General features: G+C 47.3%; 1 pseudogene across 1 annotated transcript; it reads right to left on the bottom strand.

Annotated features, from left to right (window-relative positions):
* Positions 1-1,369: 1,369 nt before the first annotated feature.
* LOC100346487 (ADP/ATP translocase 2 pseudogene) lies at positions 1,370-9,632 on the bottom strand (annotated as a pseudogene). The gene is made up of 2 exons (XR_016223831.1): positions 9,138-9,632; positions 1,370-3,202 (listed from the first exon to the last, which is right to left on the bottom strand). The product of XR_016223831.1 is annotated as an ADP/ATP translocase 2 pseudogene (transcript).

A 9,632-nucleotide genomic window follows, 5' to 3' on the forward strand; every position in this document is an offset into this window, starting at 1 on the left:
CATTCTAGTATCAGGCATTGGACTTCTTTCAGGTTGATCCCTGTGTCAATTTTGTATTCCCTTGGTTTTATTTTTTCAGCACATTTTTACCTTTTTAGCACTACAAGACCCTCCAAACCTATCCTGTGTATTCTCTGCCCTCACCCTAGTATCGTCCATTTCTCCAAGGAACTCTGGTTCCTTTTATAGGAAAATGGTATTAAAAACCAAGATCAGGGAGCTGGCACTGTGGCGTACCAAATTAAGCCACTGTCTGCGATGGTGGCATCCCATATGTGCACCGGTTTGAATCCTGGCTGCTACACTTCTGATCTAGCTCCCTGCTAATGTGCATGGGAAGGCAGCAGAAGATGGCTCAAGTGCTTGGGCCCCTGCACCCACTCGGGAGACCCAGGAGAAGCTCCTGGCTTCTGGCTTCAGCCTGGTGCAGCCCTGACTGTTGCTGTCATTTGGGGAGTGAACCAGTGGAAGATCTCTCTCTCTAATTCTGACTTTCAAATAAATAAACTAATTTAACAACAACAGCCAATATCAGGGTACTAAGCGTGCTCATTACTACTTGTTTAATTTGTTGATATTGACTGTTGTGGCTTTTGCCAGATGTCATTATATATGGCAGCACTGTCTAATAGGATAATTTGCAATGTGGCTAGTCCAAATTGAAATGGGATCTAAGTGTATTCTACACATTGAAATTTTAAAAATAGGGCCAGCGCTGCGGCACAGTGGGTTAAAGCCATGACCTGCAGTCCAGCATCCCATATGGGTGCCAGTTCATATCCTGGCTGCTACACTTCCGATCCAGCTCCCTGTTAATTCACCTGGTAAAGCAGAGGAGGATGGCCCAAGTGCTTGGGCCCCTGCACCCACATGGGAGACCAGGCTTAAGCTCCTGGCTTCTGTTTGGCCCAGCCCTGGCAGTTGCAACCATTTGGAGAATAAACTAGCAGATGAGAGTCTCTCTTGCCCTCTCTCTCTCTGCCTCTCTGTCTCTGTAACTCTACCTTTCAGATAAATAAATCTTTAGGGGCCAGTGCTGTGGCATAGCGGGTAAAGCCACCGCCTGAAGTGCCGGCATCCCATATGGGCTCCAGTTCGAGACCCAGTTACTCCACTTCTGATCCAGCTTTCAGCTGTGGCCTGGGAAAGCAGTAGAAAATGGCCTAAGTCCTTGAGCCCCTGCACCCACATGGGAGACCTGGAGGAAGCTCCTGGCTCCTGGCTTTGGATCGGCGCAGCTCCAGCTGTTGCGGCCATTTGGGGAGTGAACCAGCAGATGGAAGACCCCTCTCTCTCTCTCTCTCTCTCTGCCTCTCCTGTGTAACTTTGATTTTCAAATAAATAAATCTTTTAAAAAATCCACGGTGAATAAATATGAAATTTTTTTATTGTGTATATTTTTATTTCTTAATTATTTATCAGGAGTGACTGAAATAAAAAATGTAATTGAGTGCCATCATCATCATCATCATGGAAATGGCTTTAAGAGAAAACTGGGCAGAAGAATATTATTGCTTCCCATTTTCAACCAGCACATAGTTGCTTTTGATAAGACAGATAAGAGCCTGTCAGAATGCTCTAGATTATAATACAACATGCCTGTTTACAGGGGAACAAACCTAGGGAATAACTTATGTGAACTTCTTGATTTCATCATACAAGACAAGCACAAAAGCACCACCCATGCCTCTGAGGACGTTGGACCACGCACCCTTGAAAAACGCTTTGCCTCCTTCATCACAAGCAACCTTCCTCCAGCAGTCAAGTGTGCCTGTGTACATGACATCAGTTCCTTTATGCCCTGACTGCATCATCATGCGCCGACGAACAGTGTCAAATGGATAGGAAGTCAACCCAGCAATAGCAGTGACAGACTGCGCGATCATCCAGCTGATGAAGATGTGCGTGTTCTTGGGATCTGGAAGCATTCCTTTTGCAGTGTCATAGATACCGAAGTAGGCAGCTTGGTAGATGATAATGCCCTGTAGAGACACATTAAAGCCTTGGTACAGGCCCCTAATCCCATCAGATTTGTAGATCTTAACCAGGCAGTCACTGAGGCCTCTGAATTCCCTTTCAGCTCCAGCTTTGCCCACGTCAGCTGTTAGACGGGTACAGGCAAAATCAAGAGGGTACACGAAACACAAGGATGTGGCTCCAGCAGCACCACCTGATGCCAGATTTCCTGCAAAGTAGCGCCAAAACTGGGTCCTCTTGTCCACACCACCCAGAAAGATCTGCTTGTATTTATCTTTGAAGGCAAAGTTGAGAGCCTGGGTGGGGAAGTATCTGATGACATTGGCCAGGTTACCACGCCAGAAGGACAGGACTCCCTGCTCCTAGGGGATACGAACCACGCAGTCTATAATGCCCTTGTATTGCTTATCAGCAGTGATTTGCTTGCTGCATGCTGCACCTGCAGCAGCAGCTTGACCCTCTCGATGGGCGCTACCACGGTCTTGGAGATGGCCACAGCCACTCCACCTGCCAGGAAGTCCTTGGCGAAGGACACAGCGGCATCTGTCATGTTGGAAGGAAAGAGGAGCCAGGCAACTGCAGGACAGGACTGGGCTGGGAACCGGCTTTGACTCCGGGACTCTTAAATATGAAATTTTGTCAGGAAACAACTGCATTTGCACTGCTCTGCACTACCCACCTCATCCCCTCCCCTGGAAGTCCCACCTGTCCGGAGCTGTAAACCAGGTGAGATGGAGTTTCAGGAGCAACATGCTTGTGATTGGTCAAGACTCATGGAACGAAGAGAGAGGGGGCAGAAGTGGGCTGAGAAAGCAGACCTTGGCAGCGCTGGGGAGTGAAGCGTGCCCGTGGGGGTCGCCCTGTGTTGTGCTGAGTGACTGGCCTGCATGCCACTGCCTTGTTTAAGCCTTTCCCAGAAGGGCTGTGGACCCCAAGCAGAGCGGCTCTCTGTCGCTGAGCCCGCTGACGTGTGGAGGCTGTTTGCCGAATGCCCTCTCCAGGTCTGGCTGCAGATCCTTCCTTGTTAGGGGCCCTGGGGATGCATTCCCACACCCTTCCAGCAGCTTCCTTTCATTCCCTTGTTGAAGGCTGTCATCACCGCATTCCCCACAGTGCACCTCTTATCTGTCTCCCTGTTGAAGGCATTGATCACACGAACAGTGTGTGTCAGGCCGTTCACAGGTCGAGGGTGAGGTTCTCTTGGTGCGCGGGGATTCTGAATGACCTAAAAAAACCACAGCACCTGCGTTTGCTCTTTCTCTCACTTCCAGATTTGACACGGGGGCGAGGAGAGGCAGGGCCAAAGCATTTTTTAATTTCTTTCACTCTGTGACAGAAAAAGCTACTCATTTGCAATCTGAGTGCCCCTAATTTCTCTAGGTATCAGTGCCACTGAAAAATTGTTTAATATTATTTGAGAGGGAGAGATAGAGCTACTATCCACTAGTTATTCTCCAAGTGGCTGTAAAAATGGGCTGGGCTGCGGCCAAAGCCAAGAATTCAGAAAGTTTGATTTTTAAAATGTAGATTCCCTCCATGAATGTTGCTGAGATTCTTGGAGTGCAGGTCTCTCCTGGTAGTTCCTGATCACTTCTTTCTCTGTACCAAGGCCTCAGCTGGTTATCTCTTGGCTTAGCAAGATGACCGTCCCAAGCTTCTCTCTGCTCCATGCGCGTCTGGAGCCCAGTTATAGAGAGATCCTCCCTCCCTCCCTCCTCCCTTCTTTCCTTCTTTCCTTCCTTTCTTGATTTTATTTATTTATTTGAAAGGCAGAGTTATAGAGAAGCAGAGGCAGAGGAAGAGAGAGATGTCTTCCATCTGCTAGTTCACTTCCCAGATGGCCACAACAGCTGGAGCTGTGCCAATCCAAAGCCAGGAGCCAGGAGCTTCTTCCAGGTCTCCCACATGGTTGCAGGGGCCCAAGGACTTGGACCATCTTCTAATGCTTTCCCAGGCCATAGCAGAGAGCTAGACCGGAAGCAGAGCATCCAGGACTTGAACTGGATTCCATATGAGATGCCAGTACTGCAGGCAGCGGATTTACCAGCTATGCCACAGCACCAGCCTGAGGTCCCTTTCATTTACAAAATGACAGGCAACATCTGGCCCTGCTTTCAGCAGAACTTAGTGCAGAGTAAAAGGTAAGTATCTAAACTTTGGTATTAGATTTCTCCGCGCCCAGGGTCCTCTGACCATAGGTTATCCCCGTGGCCGTCTCTCACTTGTCCCACGTTTCTTTCTACTGCCATTTGTTTTCTGAAACACTTGAAAGTAGCTAGCAGACATGATACCCTTTTACCTCTAAGTAGTTCAGTGCTGTTTCCTAAAAATGAGGACATTCACAGTACAATCAATGGAATTAGGAAATTAACAGACAATACTGTTATCTAATCTATAGCTCTTACTTCAATTTTATCAGTTTTCCCGCAAATTCTTAAAAAAAAAAAAAAAAACACTTTAGTCCAAGATTCAATCCAGGCTCACACATGGCATTTAGCTTTTACTCCTTTTAAATCTCATTTTTTCCTAAGATATTTATTTATTTATTTATTTGAGAGGTAGAGTTACAGACTGTGAGAGCAAGAGACAGAAAGGTCTTCCACCCACTGGTTCACTCCCCAGATGGCTGCAATGGTCAGAGCTGAGCCGATCCGAAGCCAGAAGCCAGGAGCCAGGAGCCAGGAGCCAGGAGCTTCTTCCCGGTCTCCCACATGGATGCAGGGGCCCAAGGACTTGGACCATCTTCCACTGCTTTCCAAGGCCACAGCAGAGAGCTGGATCGGAAGAGAAGCAGTGGGCCTAGAAATGGTGCCCATACGGGATGCTGGCACCACAGGCATCTCTTTTAAATCTCATTTAACCTGGAACTGTTCCTCAGGCTTTGTTGTTCATGACTGAGCTACTTGAGGAGGTTAAACTCAGTATTTTGCAGGATGGCACTTTTTCTTTTAAAGACTTATTTATTTGGAAAGCATAATGACAGGGAGGGAGAGACAGAGATAGAGAGAGAGATCTTCCATCCACTGGTTTATTTTCCAAATGGCCACAATGGCCAGAGCTGCGACAGACCAAAGCCAGGAGCCTGGAACTCTATCCTGGTCTCCCATATGGGTGGCAGTACTTGGGCCATATGGGTGGCAGGAGCCCGAGTACTTAGGCCATCTTCTGCTGCTTCCCAGGCTGTTAGCAGGAAGCTTGATAGGAAACAGAGCAGCTGGGGCTTGACCTCCAATGTGGGATGCCGGCATCACAAGTAGCTGCCTAATCCTCCGCTCCACAACACGTGCTCTCTCTTAATTTGGATAACCTCGTTTTTCCTCATGGTTAGATTCAGTGTATACATTTTGGGCAAAAATTCTAGAAAGGCTATTCTATTTGTTGTGTCCTTCTTAGCACATCATTTCAGAACACAGCCTGATACTGGCTTCTTCCATTACTGATGATTCTAAACTTTGATCAGTTGGTTAAAGTGGTGTCTGCCACGTTTCTCCACTATAGAGTTACCATTGTCTCCATTATAATTAATTAATATCTTGTGAGAGTGTTCTTAATACACATAACATGGGGCTGGCGCTGTGGCACAGGGGTTAATACCTGGCCTGAAGCGCCGGCATCCCATATGGCTGCCGGTTCTAGTCCTGGCTGCTCCTCTTCCAATCCAGCTCTCTGCTGTGGCCTGGGAAAGCAGTAGAAGATGGCCCAAGTTCTTGGGCCCCTGTACCCACATGGGAGACCTGGAGGAAGTTCCTGGCTCCTGGCTTCAGATCAGCGCAGCTCCGGCCGTTGCGGCCAATTGGGGAGTGAACCACTGGATGGAAGATCTCTCTCTCTCTGCCTCTCTGCCTCTGCTTCTCTCTCTCTGTATAACTCTGAGTTTCAAATAAATAAATAAAATCTTTAAAAAAATACACATAACATTTGGGATTATACACACATATGTGTACAATGAATATAACAATTTTTTTTACTTTCCTAATTAAATGTTACTCATCAGACTTGAAAGGACTAATATTATACTGACCACTATGTCTTTCAAATAAATAAAAACAAATCTTAAAAAAAATGGGGCCACCGCCGTGGCGCAGTAGATTAATTCTCCACCTGTGCCACCGGCATCCTGTATGGGTGCTGGTTCTAGTCCTGGCTGCTCCTCTTCCAATCCAGCTCTGCTGTGGCCTGGGAAAGCAGTGGAGGATGTCCCAAGTCCTTGGGCCCCTGCACCCCACATGGGAGATTGGGAGGAAGCACCTGGCTCCTGGCTTCGGATTGGCGCAGCTCCAGCCGTTGCGGCCATTTGGGGAATGAACCAATGGACAGAAGACCTTTCTCTGTGTCTCTCCCTCTCACTGTCTATAACTCTAGCTCTCAAATAAAAAAAAAAAAACTTAAAAAAAAAAAAAAAAAAAAAAAGATGAAGCATGCTCTTTGGGCAAAGTCTGCAGTTCCAGGCTCTTGACTTCAGCCTGGCCCAGCCCTGGGTGTTATGGGCATTTAGGGAGTTAACCACTAGATGGAAGGTATCTCTCTTACCCTCACTCTGCTTCTAAAATAGATGAAAAATTAACATTTGAAAACATTTGGGGGCCAGCGCTGTGGCATAGCGGGTAAAGGCCGCTGCCTGCTAGTGCTGACATCCCATATGGATGCCGGTTTGAGTCCTGGCTGTTCCACTTCCAATCCAGCTCTCTGCTGTGGCCTGGGAAGCAGTGGAAGATGGCCCAAGTGCTTGGGCCCCTGCACTTGCATGGGAGACCTAAAAGAAGCTCCTGGCTCCTGGCTCCTGGCTCCTGGCTCCTGGCTCCTGGCTCCTGGCTCCTGGCTTTGGCTTGTCTCAGCCCCGGCCATTGCAGCCATTTGGGGAGTGAACCAGAGGATGGAAGACTTCTCTGTAACTGCCTTTCAAGTATATAAATAAAATCGTTATATGTATCTTTATATATATATATACATACATATATATAAAGAATTATACAATGAAGGCTGGTGCTGTGATCTGAAAAAAGTAATGGATTTTCACTGTATATATAATTGGAGTTCCTCAAAGAGTAAAATAAAACACATATTTTAAGTGATTATTAAAGAGGCTGGTATTGCGGCATAGCAGGTTAAGCCTCTGCCTGCAACGCTGGAATTCCATGTAGGCACCATTTTGACACCTGGCTGCTCCACTTCTGCTCCAGTTCCCTGCTGATGTGCCTGGGAAAGCAGCAGAAGACAGCTCAAGTCCCTGGGTCCCTGCCACCCACATGGGAGACTGGAAGAAGCTCCTTGCTCCTGGCTTCAGACCAGACCAGCCCAGCCCTGGCTGTTGTGGCCATTTGGGGAGTTAACCAGCTGCTGGAAGATCTCTGTCTCTCCTCCTCTCTCTGTAACTCTGCCTTTCAAATAAATAAAAAATAAATCATTTAAATTAAAAATAAAATGAAAATTTAAAAAATGACAATTCAGTGAAAATGTACCCGAGACAGAAGGAAGAACACTTGAATCTACATCACTGGGCCTACAATGCCTGGGAGATTTAACGCTGAGTTATAATCCAGTACATTTGTTGAACTCTAAAAATAGACTCCCATGGCAGCCACACAAAAAGACTGAGTCACTTAATGAAAAAGAGCAGAATGTTCCATGCCAGAAGAGAGCAGAGTTAGACCAACAGAAAAGTCCTGGATGGGGCGTGTGAGCCATGGACGGTGAGCCAGTGCTTTTATAAACAGCAGAGGAACGTGGACGAACTCGGGGACATCTATGTCACAAAAACTCTCCCCAGGAGCTTAGGAGATCACCTCCATCCAACTAAGAAATGACTGCAGAAATTTGTCAGAAGGATTATCAACGAACATCGACTATAATTAACTGTAGATCTCAGATGGAAAAAGTTGGGGGTAAGAATGACAAAATGAAACAGAAGCGCCGGCGCCGCGGCTCACTAGGCTAATCCTCCGCCTCGCGGCGCCGGCACACCGGGTTCTAGTCCCGGTCGGGGCGCCGGATTCTGTCCCGGTTGCCCCTCTTCCAGGCCAGCCCTCTGCTGTGGCCAGGGAGTGCAGTGGAGGATGGCCCAAGTGCTTGGGCCCTGCACCCCATGGCACCAGATGCACAGTACACTACACCAGGATAAGTACCTGGCTCCTGCCATCGGATCAGCGCGGTGCGCCGGCCGCAGTGCGCCGGCCACGGTGGCCATTGGAGGGTGAACCAACGGCAAAGGAAGACCTTTCTCTCTGTCTCTCTCTCTCACTGTCCACTCTGCCTGTCAAAAAAAAAAAAAAAAGAAAAAAAAAAGAAACAGAAGTGATATGTGCTGTGACAATCTAGAAATTGCAAACCTAAGGAGAGAAAATACAGAAGGAGCTAAGAAGGTAGAAACTTGCTCATTGCCTTGTAAACTGTCTGACCAAAAGAGTACCATTTAAAACTGGTAAATCTAGTTATGAAAATTAAGAGCTGTTGGTTAAAAGCAGGAATTCCGAACGAGGGAGAGAGAAGAGAGGAGTTGACTGCATGCAGGTCAGAGACCAGAAGGATAAGTGGGAGAATAGAGAGTGAGCCAGAAACAGGGAGGAACTAGAAGACAGAAGCGAGATTTACTAAGAAATGAGTCTAGTTTGTTGTTGCTTAAGTGTGTAAAATTGTTTCTTAGCTTTGGGCAAAGAATCTTTTAATGAAGCAGTTTTTTCTTTTTGCTCAAAATTTCACTTGGAGGCGCCTCTGTACACCAGTCACAACCTGCTGCCCAGTTGGTCCTAAGAAATCTTATTTGCTTCTGAAGTGCTGCTCAAATGAACAATTTGTTCAACTCAAATATTCCCTGGAGTGGCTATTAAAGGCCCAAATCATCCTTGAAGCGGTGCCACTTAGGAAGACGGTGCACAAATTAGTTTTGTGAATTTAAGAAGCAGATTTTCCCAAATTAGAAGAACATCTAGACCTAGAATTCTCTGTTCAAGGTCACCATCATCAATAGGAAAGTAATTCTTGTGCACCTGGTGCCTTAGGGTTCCACAAGTTTTAACTGGCTACCTCAGAACACACACCCAATAATCTGTGCTCCCCAGCAGGTGGGAAACCAGAGAGAATCCTCTCTCTCTCTCTCTCTCTCTCTCTCTCTCTCTCTCTCTCTCTCTCTCAAGACAAAAACTCCAAAGGGAAGCAAAACTTACCTGGTTTTATTAGTGATCCACAGCAAAGGTTGTCAAGTGGATATCCAGAGGGAGAGAATCAGAGGTTCACTGGCCTGTGAGGTCAACTTGAACAGGCTTACAGGGGCTGCACCTGTGCCCATGGTTCTGCTACTTATGGTAAACACTTTGCAACTGCATGACACAAACTAACATGAAAGAGAGCAAAAAGGAATGAAAGGAAATGGCTTGACTGCACCAAAGATGCAAAAGGGAACCAGTGACAAAACCCAGGTGCCAACCTGAGGATAAATAGCTGGGGAGCTCAACACAAAGAAGTTCAGAGCTGCCTGCCTGCCCCCGTGCAGGCTCAACAAAACCACTAGCGTCCAGGTGCAAGGAGCCCCTGCAGATCCCACACCTGATTGGTGGCTGGGAGTCCTTAGCAACAAGCGGTGCAGGTGGTAATTTGGCGGAGCCTCCGGGAAAGCCATGGGCACAGTGAAGGCCCCCCGAGTGAGAAAAAACGGAAACGAT

Source organism: Oryctolagus cuniculus, chromosome 17 (genome assembly GCF_051225735.1).
Source record: "Oryctolagus cuniculus isolate XC-2025 breed Fujian yellow rabbit chromosome 17, ASM5122573v1, whole genome shotgun sequence".
Taxonomy (NCBI): Eukaryota; Metazoa; Chordata; class Mammalia; order Lagomorpha; family Leporidae; genus Oryctolagus; species Oryctolagus cuniculus.